General features: G+C 38.5%; 1 protein-coding gene across 4 annotated transcripts in view; it reads left to right on the forward strand.

Annotated features, from left to right (window-relative positions):
• The window catches only part of PCDH15 (protocadherin related 15), an 811,839-nt gene that overhangs the window by 218 nt on the left and 794,800 nt on the right, over positions 1 to 16,821 (forward strand). The gene's annotated exons all lie outside the window — the stretch shown is intronic.

Below are 16,821 nucleotides of genomic sequence, written 5' to 3' on the forward strand. Positions count from 1 at the left end.
CCATACTTAAGGGAAAGGAGGCATTTTCAGCTCTAGTAAACGATTTGGATTGGCTGATGTGGAGACTGATTCAGTCTAGCAATGAGAGACTACACGTTTTGTTTTTTCTTTAACAAACCAACTAATGCAGTTTAATTTTTTTTTGTGTTAGTTACAAGATGTCATGCTGGCTGAAGTGGTTTGTAAACCTCAGGGAAGCCTGTCAAAAAGCAGGGTAAACACCCCCGAACTGGTGGCACATTCCATAATTAGATTTCACCAACCCAGTAACAAATATGAACTCCTGAAGCTCTATACCAGTCTCACTGTGAAGTCCCAGGCAGTCCCCATGGACACCCCAGTCTATCTTGCCACCCAGGAGAGCTGGACTTGGAGATAAATGATTGCTGTACGCCAAAGTTCAGAAAATATTCAGGTCACTCCCAGTCCCAAGAAACCAGTCACTTACCTCGGTCAATTTGTACCTTGGATCTCATACCGAAGACAACATCTGTAGCCAATCTTGTAATAAAGTAAAGGTTTATTAACTGGGAAAAAGAAATGAGACTTATTTATAGGGTAATGCAGGCAATATATATTATAAATGAGTTACAGCCTATGGTCCCAAAAAGTGACAGAGATGAAGTAATCTGTCAGCACTTAATTTATTTTAAGGCTAATCCAGGTTTATCCTGGGGATTTCTACTTTTGTTTCCTAGCTCCAGTCCTGTGAGACTTCAAACAGCAAAGAAATGAAAAATCTTCATGACATCTATCTTTTTCCCTCTTCTAGAATTCAAACTGATTGGACATTGCTAATTACCCCTGCACAGGCTAAGTTTTTTTTTTATTGTGATGTCTTACAATGGCCCACTTAGTTTTGATAGTCCTTGATGATGATATCTCAGTTTGCAAGTTCAGAGCAGGCATTTTTATAATGATAAAGCAAAACTTTCATTTTATCTTGTAGTATGGGAGTCTTTTATAGAGTCTAAACACATCCTTACAAGTCTAACACCTATCTTGAACAATAGCGACTTGTACTAACTAATACAGGCGATCTTGTCTGGTTTCCAGTTATGAATTTGTCAATGTTCAGCTGGCCCCTATAGACATGGTAGGAGCTGGCCCCTGGTCTACCAGTGTCCCACATGTTTTTTACATTTTAAGAACATAAATTACTGTTGTGGTCTTCTAGACTGAAAATCCAAAAATCATGAGTCCCTTAAAATCATAGTTGTTTTTAAAACACATTTTGTTTTTTTTTATTTGCCTCTTGGTTTCTGAGCCACAGAGGTGCACTTGCTTCATGTTTTCAACCTGTTCTGCACACTCTTGAGTGCTAGAAACCTTATAAAATAAATATATAAATAAAAATAGATTCTGAATATTGATTCAGCTTGATAAGTTTTCCAGTCTCTGTAGTAATACAAGAAGAGTTCCTTTTGTAATTTTCCAGTATGTGAAAGTTCAAAATGACAAAACCTTACTTTATTCTATGTTGTTAAAGGAAATAATTGCATTTTTAAAGGCTTAGTGTACTTCCCTTTGTTGTAGAAAATGGGAAAATTTATCGACATTCTTGAGCAATGAAAATGCTATTTACAGTATCTTCCAGAGTACTGAGGACTGAGCACTGAGGACCACAATCTGTTTAATTTTGCACCGGGCATAAAATTGCTATCATGACTTTATTAACTCCTAATTTAATAAATGTATTTACAACTTTGTCAGAATGGTCTTGATTAAATTTAGGTAAGTAATGATGCAGTCATAATTACACTGGCCTTAATGGCATGTGTGTGACTTTTTTTGTTTTCTCCTTGTCTGAATGTGCAATTTTAAAACTCAGACTATCATAACTACTAACAAGGTGCCTGAAATCATATTTTTAGAGGCAGTAGGTGCATGACTTACACTGAATATGTTCCTGATTGAATTTTTATCTGAGTATAATATTACCTTGCAAAATGTCTCTAGGAAATCTGAATTGACTGTGGTGAGAGTTGCTATTGCAGACTAATCCACATTGTCTGCACTGAGCTCCATAAGCACTTGTTTTAAGGAGCTGCTGTTAAACCTTACTCAAAGATGTAAGTGGGGAATTTATCTTATGGGGGAGACATCTGTTCCTTCACTTCTTTCTCTGTGTGTGCGTGTGTGTGTGTGCGCGCACATATATAATATTTCAGTGTATTGTTGGCTACAGCAGAAATGGAATGAGGTGTACATTTGAAAAACATTGTTCTCATTGGCAGTTTGATATTTTATCTATTCCTTTTACCCTACACAATTCTTTGTTTTTCTTTACTGAACTGCTCTGTTCTTTAAGAAGTTTGACGTCCGAGTTGAAACTCACTTTTGCAATAAAAGAGAAAGGAAAACTTAGATTAAATCTGTTAGAATGGTTGAAAGAATTCTGCACAAAAAAATGTTTTAAGTTTAGATTTGACTCTTCCTTTAGAAGCTCAGAATTCAGAAACACCTTCAGACTTTCCTGAGAAAGTCTGAACTTCTTTTCCAAGATCGCCATTTTTATTCTTTGTTTTTAACTGAAGTTCTACAGAATGGTAAGTAAAGACTATCTGATGTAAGAAAACTGGCCTTACTGTGTCCATCTACTTATCTTTCACAGTTTGATTGCTAGAATTAGGTTTTAGCCCAAATCACTGTCTCTTCTTAATAATAAAAACTAGAACCATTTATTTGCAATTTAATTTGTGTGAGTGTAAAAAACATTTTTAAAAGTTACGCATCCCGCTGGGGTGACAGTGGGGGAGTCTTGTTCACTTATTTATTAGCTACATCATCCATTATAGAGTTTATAGGTGAGAGAGAGACTTGCTGTTTAAACGTATGGAAATAGCTAGAAGTTACTTTTCATTGGTTCACACTGATGGCACCTTTCTCTTCAATTCCCTTACATTGTACAAGGTTGGTGTTGCTACACATTTCAAGAGCATGTCCATCTAGCAAGGGAATGTGATATTCCCAAGCAGAATTGTCTGGATTAATTAATCATTCATAGCTGGAAAACTCTGTATAGGAGCAAATTTTTATTAAACTAAGTATCTCAAAGAGCTTTTAATAAAATAATCTTGACAACTTCAGTGTGAGGTAGATAACTATTAGTATGAAAATTTTACATGTTGGTAAACTGAAGCCCAAAGAGGCTAACTGATTTGCCTTCAGTTACACAGTAAATCAGTGGCAGAGCTGGGAACATGTTATCCTTTGTGACCAAAAATGGCACTGACAACGGTATTACCTCTTGTGATTATGGTTGTGGCTAAAAAGGCCAATGTGCGAGTGGCAGATCTTTCCTCATTGCGTGCATATGTAGCACATTACTGAGGGGAAGGAATCATGGTCTGAGCCTGCTGAATCTGCTGCTGTTTACAGCTCAACCTCTGTGCCTAAAGCTCCATACAGCGATTAATCTTGAACTGAGAAACCCCATCATTGGCTGCTGCTTGCCAGCGTGATAGATCTCTTGCTGGCGAGTCGACTGCGAGCTGTTGACGTCTAGGAACATAACTTATTCCAGACTCCCACTACCTTGACAAATGCTGTGTTTGTGTGTATATATACATATATCATGAACTTCGCTGACATTCCATGAGCAGAAAAAGTCCTATTAATCAAGTAAATAATTTTGGCTCAGGTTTGATTAAAAATAATATAGGCTTCAATAATGCAAACACTTAGACACATGTGTAGCACTTTGCACATGAAGAATCTGACTTTGTGGGGCTACTAATGTGTTTGCAAAATAGGGAGCACGGGATGTTACCTGAGGAGGGCTGTTAGTTTGTACTACAGTTGTCAATTGACAAATACTTGGTTTTCAAACCAATAAAAAAATAATAGACTAATAAGAGAGAATGGTGTAATAGGTAAAAAAACTGGACTGGAACTGAGGCCATCTAGATTCAGTTCCTTGTTCAGCCACAGATTTCCTGTGTGGTACTGGGCAATTCATCTACAGCCAGATTTTAAAAGGTAAGATGGTGAACCTGGAAGTGACAATTTTTATGCATATATATTTTCCATGACCTCATAACCCAAAGTAATTAACAATTTTTAGTAATTTTCCTTAACGTTTCTAGCAGTCTGTTGAAATATTTTAAATACATAGGAATGTATAACCATATGCTGTGTTCAAGATCTGCATGCAGAGGGAACCTTCGCATGTGGATCTCCTTATTAGCTGAGTGAGAACCAGCCATTTCTGAAGTAGTATCTTCTCTTACATTTTTATAATCTTGTGGAGGACAGTTCACAAGTTGGGAGATCATACAGGGGCAAGGGAGAAAGAACTATGGTGGCTGGGAGAACACAGTAGGTAGCCCTACATTGAATAGGGCAAGGTGGGTGATTCATATTGTCTAACCCACTAGTGTTGTGAAAATCACTGAGGTGAGGGCTGTTTCTTTTATGGAGATCCCCTACCTGGGTTGTATACCACTTTTAAAGGGGATCTCTACTGGGAGTCACTCTGCCAGGGAGCACAGTGGTGGTATTGTTGTTGTGCCAGAGGCAGAGACGCTCCACTCAGATGGACCTGGTCTCCTGCAAATACCTAGATTCTTACACACATTATGGAAAACGTCATCTAAAAACTCAAATGCTTTTCAGATCATAATGAGAAATGGAGAAGGGTTGAGTTTATAATGAATTTCATAATGAAAAGTTGTAATACCTGCTTTCCTAGTAAATGCTGTAATTAATTATACACACTAGATTGTAATGGACTGCCATGTGTGTGCATTATATCAGTTCCTACAATGGATAGTATTTAAAAAAAAACAAAAAAAAAGCCTCCTTCCAATTGGCTAGTAAATATTTCCAAATGGGTAGAAGTGAGTGAACTTTGGCTAATATTTAATATAACTACACATTTGTAGGCCTTTTTAGCTATTTTGTCACGTCTTGAATTGAATGCCCATGAAAGTAGAAAACATGAAGAAAATATCATACTTTTTTACCCTCATTTCCCTCCCACCCAAAGTTGAATCACAACAGACTTTGGGAGTGTATGATGTCTGTGTCACAGTTTCAGGGCAACTGCAACTGTTCCCCACCCCCACCCCCACCCCCTTTGTGGTCTACCAAGGTAACCCACTCAGAAGTTTCCAGCTCCCAACCATCTACTCTCCTGGGCAGAGACCCACGTCTCAGTCCTTTCTTATTAGGGTTTTTAAGGCTGCACAGCTCCCTGATTTACAGTCTGATATCCCCAGAAAACCAGAATGCCTAAACAAGATAGTATACTTTACTTTCTCTCTGAAGGTTATGACCAGTTCTAAGTTACCACACAACTTCTTCTAAGCCATAATTTTTATTCTTCAGGTAAAAGCATTACAGAGAAAAGTTCCTACACATATGTTAAAAAGGTCATCCCCACTCTGGGAGGTTTTAGATCTTCAAACCCAACTAATGGGTTTTCCTTGTTACAAGTTCATCTCTCTTAGATTTAGAACCAGGTCTGGACAGATCAGTCATTTCTTTAAACAGCTTGTGACTTTGATCTTGGCCTTCTGTAACCGATAATCAACAGCCTTCCCAGAGCATAGCTTAAAAGAGTGGTGTATTTTTGCACAACTAGAGTTGCGGAAATTGCATTAATCTCTCCATAAGGATTCCCCAGGAAATCCATTTAACACTTGTCCCAAAAGTTCATACTTGTCTGGCACATTTTCAGGATAGTCTTTTTGAACTCCCAGTTTTTACATCGGTCACATCTCCTCTCTACAAAAGTTACATGTGATCCTGGCCCATAATAATACATACACTTATTGTATTAAGGTTTTTTAAAGGATATTGCAGGAAATTGCTATATGTGTCACAGACTATAGATGCAGTTTGGAAAATGCAATAGACTGCAAGAAGCTTCTGAAATTTACAATAGTTCTAATAGCATTGCTGCTCCTGCTGTTCTCTTTGATTTCTCTTCCCAGGGAAAGGGATGTTGTATCCCCCATAACAAATAAGGGACTTAAATAATTACCATTTTAAAATGTTGGCTGTCAGCTGATTTGATGTAAGTGCTTTTCAGAAGGTGATTATATACTTTGTTCCATTAGACTTTGAAAGTCTGCAGTGTTTGAAGTATAAAAATAAAATAAAGCAAACGATTCAAATATCAGAAGACTAGGAATATTCAACCGGCTAAGCACTAGAGCAGGTCAAGTTTCCAATGGAATCATAGAATCATAGAATCATAGAATATCAGGGTTGGAAGGGACCCCAGAAGGTCATCTAGTCCAACCCCCTGCTCAAAGCAGGACCAAGTCCCAGTTAAATCATCCCAGCTAGGGCTTTGTCAAGCCTGACCTTAAAAACCTCTAAGGAAGGAGATTCTACCACCTCCCTAGGTAACGCATTCCAGTGTTTCACCACCCTCTTAGTGAAAAAGTTTTTCCTAATATCCAATCTAAACCTCCCCCATTGCAACTTGAGACCATTACTCCTCGTTCTGTCATCTGCTACCATTGAGAACAGTCTAGAGCCATCCTCTTTGAAACCCCCTTTCAGGTAGTTGAAAGCAGCTATCAAATCCCCCCTCATTCTTCTCTTCTGCAGACTAAACAATCCCAGCTCCCTCAGCCTCTCCTCATAAGTCATGTGCTCTAGACCCCTAATCATTTTCGTTGCCCTTCGTTGTACTCTTTCCAATTTATCCACATCCTTCCTGTAGTGTGGGGCCCAAAACTGGACACAGTACTCCAGATGAGGCCTCACCAGTTTCGAATAGAGGGGAACGATCACGTCCCTCGATCTGCTCGCTATGCCCCTACTTATACAACCCAAAATGCCATTGGCCTTCTTGGCAACAAGGGCACACTGCTGACTCATATCCAGCTTCTCGTCCACTGTCACCCCTAGGTCCTTTTCCGCAGAACTGCTGCCGAGCCATTCGGTCCCTAGTCTGTAGCGGTGCATTGGATTCTTCCATCCTAAGTGCAGGACCCTGCATTTATCCTTATTGAACCTCATTAGATTTCTTTTGGCCCAATCCTCCAATTTGTCTAGGTCCTTCTGTATCCTATCCCTCCCCTCCAGCGTATCTACCACTCCTCCCAGTTTAGTATCATCCGCAAATTTGCTGAGAGTGCAATCCACACCATCTTCCAGATCATTTATGAAGATATTGAACAAAACGGGCCCCAGGACCGACCCCTGGGGCACTCCACTTGACACCGGCTGCCAACTAGACATGGAGCCATTGATCACTACCCGTTGAGCCCGACAATCTAGCCAGCTTTCTACCCACCTTATAGTGCATTCATCCAGCCCATACTTCCTTAACTTGCTGACAAGAATGCTGTGGGAGACCGTGTCAAAAGCTTTGCTAAAGTCAAGAAACAATACATCCACTGCTTTCCCTTCATCCACAGAACCAGTAATCTCATCATAAAAGGCGATTAGATTAGTCAGGCATGACCTTCCCTTGGTGAATCCATGCTGACTGTTCCTGATCACTTTCCTCTCCTCTAAGTGCTTCAGGATTGATTCTTTGAGGACCTGCTCCATGATTTTTCCAGGGACTGAGGTGAGGCTGACCGGCCTGTAGTTCCCAGGATCCTCCTTCTTCCCTTTTTTAAAGATGGGCACTACATTAGCCTTTTTCCAGTCATCCGGGACTTCCCCCGTTCGCCACGAGTTTTCAAAGATAATGGCCAAGGGCTCTGCAATCACAGCCGCCAATTCCTTCAGCACTCTCGGATGCAATTCGTCCGGCCCCATGGACTTGTGCACGTCCAGTTTTTCTAAATAGTCCCTAACCACCTCTATCTCTACAGAGGGCTGGCCATCTCTTCCCCATTTTGTGTTGCCCAGCACAGCAGTCTGGGAGCTGACCTTGTTAGTGAAAACAGAGGCAAAAAAAGCATTGAGTACATTAGCTTTTTCCACATCCTCTGTCACTAGCTTGCCTCCCTCATTCAGTAAGGGGCCCACACTTTCCTTGGCTTTCTTCTTGTTGCCAACATACCTGAAGAAACCCTTCTTGTTACTCTTGACATCTCTTGCTAGCTGCAGCTCCAGGTGCGATTTGGCCCTCCTGATATCTTTCCTACATGCCCGAGCAATATTTTTATACTCTTCCCTGGTCATATGTCCAAGCTTCCACTTCTTGTAAGCTTCTTTTTTATGTTTAAGATCCGCTAGGATTTCACCATTAAGCCAAGCTGGTCGCCTGCCATATTTACTATTCTTTCGACTCATCGGGATGGTTTGTCCCTGTAACCTCAACAGGGATTCCTTGAAATACAGCCAGCTCTCCTGGACTCCCTTCCCTTTCATGTTAGTCCCCCAGGGGATCCTGGCCATCTGTTCCCTGAGGGAGTCAAAGTCTGCTTTCCTGAAGTCCAGGGTCCGTATCCTGCTGCTTACCTTTCTTCCCTGCGTCAGGATCCTGAACTCAACCAACTCATGGTCACTGCCTCCCAGATTCCCATCCACTTTTGCTTCCCCCACTAATTCTACCCGGTTTGTGAGCAGCAGGTCAAGAAGAACAGTTTTCTAATGGAAAATGCAGTTTTGTTGAAATCAAAATATTTTGAGGAAACACCTTTATTAAAATGGACATTTTTGATAGGGAAAAGCCAAAGTTCTTGTTTCAACAAAATAAAACTTCAGTTTTGACTTCAAAATTTTATTTTGATTTTTACATTATATTAGAATATTAATATTAATACCAAATATAATACTTGTATTATGTTTACCATATCACAATGAAGTTTGCTGATTAAAAAAATCATTCTTCAATTCATTGTTTCTGTGTATTTTACTCTAGGTGAATGTGCACCCTGCACTTGGAGATTTTTAGCTTGCAGTGTCTGTTCAGTTCATGCATGCAGCCTGAACATTCCTGTACTCCATACGAGGGGATAAAGGGCAGAGCTTGTCCAGCCATCACTTCAGTTCCTTCTCAACACTGTTGGCTTGAGACCGAGTGCCTAGTTTGCATATCCCTTTTAGCTAGGGTGATTTCTATAAACTTGTAAATTAGATTCATAGTTTTTAATTGTTAAAGTAGTTACTAGTTGGCATCCTTTTATAAACTGCAATTTGTGGTAGCTCAAAACCATTACTAATATAGGGTCCTAAGTTTTGGCCTATTTATGAAGGTATTATCTGTACTGGCAGCTCAGTTAAGATGACTGTGATATATCTGTCTCCCCATACTTAGATATCTGGCTATTCAAAGAGAGAAATTGTTAGGAAGTGAACTATACCATCCAGACCACTTTTCATCTCTACAGTCCTGGTTTTAAACTGAATATATAAGGTATATTTTAGTACCAGATCAACAAGACAGAGTTTATAGGACTTCTTCTGGATTCAAAAACAGCAAAATCCTGCCTACCTCCATCCAGATTCCAAACCATCTCCAGCCTGATCATACAACTTCAGTCATTACCTCAGGTAATAGCAAGAACTTGTCTCACCTTGTTAGGCCATAAAGCCTCTGGTATCTTTGTAGTGTTGCATGTCAGACTCTACCGTGCTGCATGTAGTATTGAATTATATACCAGACAAAGACAAATTGATCTCACAAGAGGTTCTACTTTTGCTCCTTCAATAGAAAGACTCAGGCAGGATTGCCAAAAACATATACCTTTCCCCACTTTTTCTAAAAAAAACAATAGTTTCAGATGCTTCACTGCTGGTTTGGAGAGCCCACTTGAAATGTCATTTAGTGCAAGGCAAAATGGATAACCAAAGAGTTGTGGCTCCATATTACTATTCTGGAACTCAGACTAGTCCAAAATGCTTGTTGCGCTCAAAGGTTGTTCCATTGATATCATGATTGACAATACAACTGTGATATTTTACAAAAAATAGGTGATGGAGGGGCTTGAATTTTTCCTCCCTGTAGGCAAAGAAGCCATATAGCTAAGAGAACTGGTGCATGCACCATTGCATTACGCCCTCGGCAATCAATTTACCAGGGAAGCAGAACATGCTGGCAGACGGATATGAGCAGTGGCTTATCAACAGATCACAAATGTAAAGGATTTAATTGATTCATTCCATCTTCAGAGGTGGGTTCTTCTCTCAATAGACTTGTTTGCAATTCACACAAATAAGAACTATTGGTTTTGCATCTGTAAACTTCAAATTTATCTGGTTTCCAACCTATAGCTTGTCCATAGTTAGGGCAACTGTACCTGTATTCCCTCTATGTGATCCACCAGGAGCTTCCAGCTCCCCAGCTGTCCTCTTGGGTGGAGACATGCATCTCAATCCCTCCTATCTAGTGTCCAGGCTGCAGAGTTCCCTGCCTGCACTGTGAATTCCCAGCAAGACAGACTGCCTAAGCAGGCCTGCATTTCTTTTTCTCCTCAGAGACTATAAACTGCTTAATTGCACAGTTATAGGGTAATGCACAGCCCTTCATAAGCAAGCATATTTATTCTTAAGGTGAACACATTCTAGAGAAAACATGTTAAAACAATGAAAGAACCTATACTTACGTTAATAAGTTTAGCAGTGATCACCCCAGTTCCAACAAGGTCTCTGGTATGAGTCAATCCGTAAAACCCCACAAGGGTTTTAATATGGTCACAAGTTCATAACAGCTCAGAACAAGCACCCCCCACCCCTCCATGAATCAGTGAGTCACCCCTTTATACAGTCTGAACCTCTGATCTTGTCCTCATATAACAGGTGATCAGCAAACAAAGGTCCCCTTCTTGGAACCAAGCTTCAAATGGCTAAGTTCTTGCATAACTAGAGGGAGTATGTTTGTATATACCTTCCCATAGAGATTTCCTGGGAAACCCACTTAACTTGAAAAAGTTCATTCTTGTCTTGCATGTTGTTTCAAATAGGTCTTTTGAAGTTCATAATGCTTCCCAGGGTTTACATGAGTCATATGTTCTCCCTAGAGACATTACCTGCAATCCCACAATAATGCATAAGCATTTGCATTTTAATACAATGAACTACATATTTAAAATGTAATTCAAATAGGTTTGTCCGGGGTAGTGCAGAAAATTGCTATGTATGTCACGCGAACCATTGATTTTGAAATTCAGTTTCAAAATTCTCCATCCATTCTCTGCTTGTGACAAAAAGTGCTTTTAAAAAGACTGTCCTCTAATCAGATATATTGGTTTTTTGTCTGAGTTTGTAAACATATGCTGTAAAGAAGCAACACTATGTGAACTGGATGTTAATTTTTCCTGGCGCTCTTACAAAAGCCTAATTAGTTTCTGTGAGGATTAAAATAATTGGCCTAAAACATCTTTAAATACTCCGTTGCTTCAGTCAGTGTTTGCTGTTTGTCTTTGTATTCGAGTAATATATTAAAATTAAAAACAATATATCTATATGGTGTGTTGCCTTTGAATTATACATTTAAAATAATTGAATCAGCTACTTTAACCTCACAAAGAGATATGATAAAATAATATTAGCAATGCAGCACATTGTCTATCAGTGTCAGTTAGAATACATTTTCATATCTTCTTTTCTGGGAAAATTAATTTCCGTTCTAGCAGTCACAGAATTAAGATAAAATTATTATTCTCGATTGAAATCCTGTTTTGTTTTTTAAACCATATTTGTAACAACACAACATATTACTTAATAATAAAAGAAAATAAATTTGGTGTTATTTCACCTTATAGGTGCAGCACAAAGTATACTGTAATGTGAGAATTTGGAAAATTGCTAAATTCTTACCAATCTGTTTGCAATGTATAGTAACTTACATTTAAGAGCTTGAGCTTTAGAGGAAGCTACGACTCAAGTGGGTTGAGTACTTATCAAAGGAAAACATACAATAATGGGAATGGAAATTGTCAAGGATCCTTCCCCACTCTGAACTCTAGGGTACAGATGTGGGGACCTGCATGAAAGACCTCCTAAGCTTATTCTTAACAGCTTAGGTTAAAACTTCCCCAGGGTATAAACTTTTACCTTTTGTCCTTGGACCTTATGCTGCCACCACCAAAGTGTTACACAAAGAACAGGGAAAGAACCCACTTGGAAACGTCTTTCCCCCCAAGCTCTACACCCCCTTTCCTGGGGAAGGATTGATAAAAATCCTCACCAATTTGCATGGGTGAACGCAGACCCAAACCCTTGGATCTTAAGAACAATGAAAAAGCAATTAGATTCTTAAAAGAAGAATTTTAATTAAAGAAAAAGTAAAAGGATCACCTCTGTAAAATCAGGATGGTAAATACCTTACAGGGTAATCAGATTCAAAATATAGAGAATCCCTCTAGGCAAAACCTTAAGTTACAAAAAGACATAAAAACAGGAATATACATTCCATTCAGCACAGCTATTTTACCAGCCATTTAAACAAAACAGAATCTAATGCATATCTAGCTATTTTACTTACTAAGTTCTAAGACTCCCTTCCTTTTCTGTTCCCGGCAAAAGCATCACACAGACAGACTGACCCTTTGTTCTCCCCCTCACCCCCACTCCAGCTTTGAAAGTAACTTGTCTCCTCATTGGTTATTTTGGTCAGGTGCCAGTGAGGTTATCCTAGCTTCTTAACCCTTTACAGGTGAAAGGGTTTTGTCTCTGGCCAGGAGGGATTTTATAATTCTGCATACACAAAGGTGGTTACCCTTCCCTGTATATTTATGACAGAAGTCCTCTAACCATAGAAAGAGGGATAGCACTCTCCTTATAATGAATCCAAAATTTTGCTTTTCATGCTTGCTTAGAATTATCAATACTATAGAAAAATCCACTATCTTTAAAATATCTTGCTGTAGCTCACGAAAGCTTATACTCAAATAAATTTGTTAGTCTCTAAGGTGCCACAAGTACTCCTTTTCTTTTTTGTGAATACAGACTAACACGGCTGCTACTTTGAAACCTACAATATCTTGGTGACTGCAGTACTTTTCTATCCTGGATTGAATCTTACCTGGAGTTGTTCATTTTTCATCTCTATAGTTTTTATATTCCTCTACAATATTTTTTCATTTTTCTATAAAATACTTTCTTCCATCAAATTTTCATTGCTTTATGCCCAAAATGGAAACATTTCTCTGTGAATAACTCCCACCATTCATCTGTCTCAACACTTTCTGATTCCTTCATCTCCCATCCAGATATTTGTGACACTTGTTACCGCTTTGTTATACAGTCACTTCCTATTTTTGTTTACTTTAAAGGCTGACCTCCTCTGTCACAGATTTGTAATTTCATTATCATTCTCCTTAATTTAGGCCTTTCTTGTCAAGGCCAAATATCTTGAAATTATCTTTCACTTCCAAGATTCTTCTTCCTAACTGTATGTCAGTCTTGTCTGTACCTGCCAATCTCTGGAATATTGCAAGAAGTCATATTTCCCTTTCCAAGGCCATTGCTGATGTCTTTATTCCTGCCTCTTCTGGCTTTCCCCAAACACTACACTATAAATGACTAAACATAGTCAAAAATAAACTTATTTTTCATTAGAATTTTTTTAAATTTCCATTTTAAATATAAATGGAACTTTTTTATTTTAATTTTGTGATTCTTTGGTATAGCACTTTTTAAAAAACATCTGTTTAAAACATTTTTTTGAAACATTTTTTGAACACTGTCGCTTATTGAAAATTCAGATTTTTACCAGGAAAGCCACAACATTAAAAAATTCTCTCAGTGATTTTTCACAAGAAAATTTAAGAAATGTCATTTTGACACGCAAATTAGTTTTAAAAGTGTCAACCAGCTGTAATATTGACCCTTCCCTATGCTCTCCTGTGTGTGTAGTAAATTATTGTATTTCAGGTACTTATGGTATTCATGTGTCCAAAAATGTATTCATTGTCATTTTTGTATGCTTTTGAGGTGTGGCTATAATTAGGAAAATAACCCTGTAAAACAAAACTTTTATTCCATATATCTTTTTTTTTCTGTCTTCAGGTCTTATTTTCTCACTTTTCTAGCATCTATTTCTACTGTTAGCCCTGCATGTATATTCTCTTATGAAAAGATGACTAACTGCCAAACAATTAATTGCAGAAGTTTAAAGCATATCCTGAGGCAGTCATTATCCTCTGCTATAGAGATTTCTTGTTTGTTTGTTTTCCATACACACACAAAACAATCCCTTACACTTAAATCAACACTTGCCCGCAATCATACTATGATATGCGTTAGCCGCAGGTATTCTAAGACAATATGTAAAAGTGCAAGTATAAGCAAACAGAGGCCAAACAAATACTTCTGAATAGTTGTGTCTGACTTAATTTGCTATGTGAGTATAGAGGAGTATTATTAATGAGTATGTACACACACATGCTCAGATGCAAACCTTTCTTATAACTTCCATTTAAAAAAAACAATTGTTTCAGGCTTTTTAAGACTGAACAATTACTATCCCAATATTTATTTCAGTGTTGTTAGTGTGGGTGTATATATGTATTAAAAATGACTGCTCAATAAGAGTGTATAAGAGGCTCTTTCAGTACCTGTTAACCTATGAGTTTGGACAATCGAGGACTCGGAATGGGGACATTTGTATTATGGTGCAGTACTTGGATATTTTCTGAAAAATGAATATGATTTTTACATAATGTCTATATGTGTGAAGGATGCCAGCACACAAAGTGGGACAGACTACTTTTTGTATAAAGGCTTGGGACTCTGATCTCTACTTGCGATGAGGACATGAAGCAGATGGTAAGTTCATGTATACAAGGTTCACATTAATCCATTTCCAACATGTACAGTATCAGCAACTGCTTATTGTATTTTCCTTTTATATCAAGATACATTGCATCAATTATTGCTTATGTGAGTAAGGAAAGATTTAGCCCTTTATCATATTCACTCAACGAATCCATTTCTCAAGTGTGTTTTTGTTTTTGTTTTGTTTTTTGTTTTGTTTTACAGGTCAGATTCAGTTTGAATAAGCACCCAATATTCGGATATTTATCTGAACTCCTAAAGTTCGCAAAAACTGGTAGGAATCTCATGAGCATAGGTGCTGACTCTGTGGGTGTGCTGGGGCTGGAGCACCCACAGAAGAAAAATAGTGGATGCTTAGCATCCACTAGCCACCCACCCATTAACTGTTTGACGGGCTCTTCCCATCATCTGCTCAGTGGGAGGCGCTGGTGGGAGGGGGTGGAATGTGGACAAGGCCTCAGGCGGGGGAGGAGCGGAGCCAGGAAGATGTAGGGTGGGGCCTCAAGAGAGGGGGTGGAGTGAGGGTGGGACCTTGGGGCGGAGCAGGGTTGAAGCGCCCATCCTGAAAGAAGAACTTTGGCTCCTGCACTCATGAGAGCAGGTTTTCCTTTGAGATTTCTGATATTTCCTGCCGGTCTTACTAGTCTTTCATTATTTCTGGTTTGGTCCCAACGAGACATGGAGAAGCATGCAAAAAATAAGGGAAAAGTACTAGATTTTAGCCAAAAATTTCAAAGCTTTAAATATTTTACATTTATATGTGCCTGAATATTTTATCATTTGACACATTTTGATATTTTTGGTTAAATGTATTATATGTATACATTAAGTTGAATTTAGTTCAAGAAATTAGCAAAGATACTTGGTTCTGAATGAGTGACACTACCTTAATAAAGGTACAAGATTGCTGACAAAATGAAAGCTCTCAATTATTATGGGAAAAACTATATAACTTTTAATAACCAAAAATACACCACTTTAAAGAGAATGGACGTTTTCTTTTCTCAGTATATAAAATCCTATAGAGAGAGCCTACAAGGAGAACAGACATGTTTATGAACAAAATTGGGCCTGGATGCTGCTTGTTTTATTATCTTCAGCTTTGATTTAGTTGCTCTGATATTTAACTTTATGGACAACTTTTCTAATGGGTAATGGTGAAGGCAAATGAGGGGGATTTTTTGATTTCTGTTTGTTTCAAGTGCCACTCTCTCACTGTCCATAAAGCTCAGCAGCCATGGAGGTAGAGACACCCTGTATTGAGGTCCACTGAAAAATATCAGTCATCTTTTCACTATGAACAGTGGGGAAAAAATGTAAGTTGTACTCAGCAAAGTTCAAACTGTCAGTAAGTTTAAAATATCTTAAGTAAGGCTAATTAACCATTGGAATAGTTTAACAAAGGATATGTTCAATTCTCCCTTATCTGGAACTCATGATTAGATACCTTTCTAAAATTGCTGTAGTATAATCACAAATTGTTGGGCTTGATGCAGGAATCACAGGATGAAATTCCATAGCCTGTATTATGTAGGAAGTGAGACAACCCTAGTGGTCTTGTTGACCTTAATCTATGAAACTTATAATTCTATCTGGTTAACTGTTCACTTTGGTAGACCAAGGAGTCTTCCTGCCTGCACTGTCTACAAGGCAGCCATAATTTGGCTGCTGTGCTTGGAAGTAGGAGGTGGGTGGCTGATTGATGCTCCCAGCATTAGTTAATGGCCCAATACTGGATAGCACTGTCAGGTGAGTACTAGAGGAAACCACCTGTCCACCTAATTTTTGTATGCAGTTTAACTGACATTGTTGATTTTTAAATTATATAAGTCATTTTATATACTACCTTTGGCCATTTACACATTTTTAAAGATACAAAATACAGATGGGGTAAAACCATATTGTTATGCCTTTCTAAATGTGCACTAAGTGCCACTGTCTACCTTATTTCTCCCTAGTACAGAGAAGGACATTTGTGTATGACTTTTACAGTCTTAGTGCTCCCTACAATCAATCCTCCAGTGCTCGAAACAGTCATAATTTAACCAATTACCCAGCATCTGTCAAATATATTTAATTCTTCTTAGAATAATTGCACATTCATCCCACTGTAAGTGTGTGTGCGCCTCATTCACAGTTATTTTTCCTCTGCAGGACCTGTCAGGGCAGCATGAGTGCCATCTA

Source organism: Dermochelys coriacea, chromosome 7 (assembly GCF_009764565.3).
Source record: "Dermochelys coriacea isolate rDerCor1 chromosome 7, rDerCor1.pri.v4, whole genome shotgun sequence".
Taxonomy (NCBI): Eukaryota; Metazoa; Chordata; order Testudines; family Dermochelyidae; genus Dermochelys; species Dermochelys coriacea.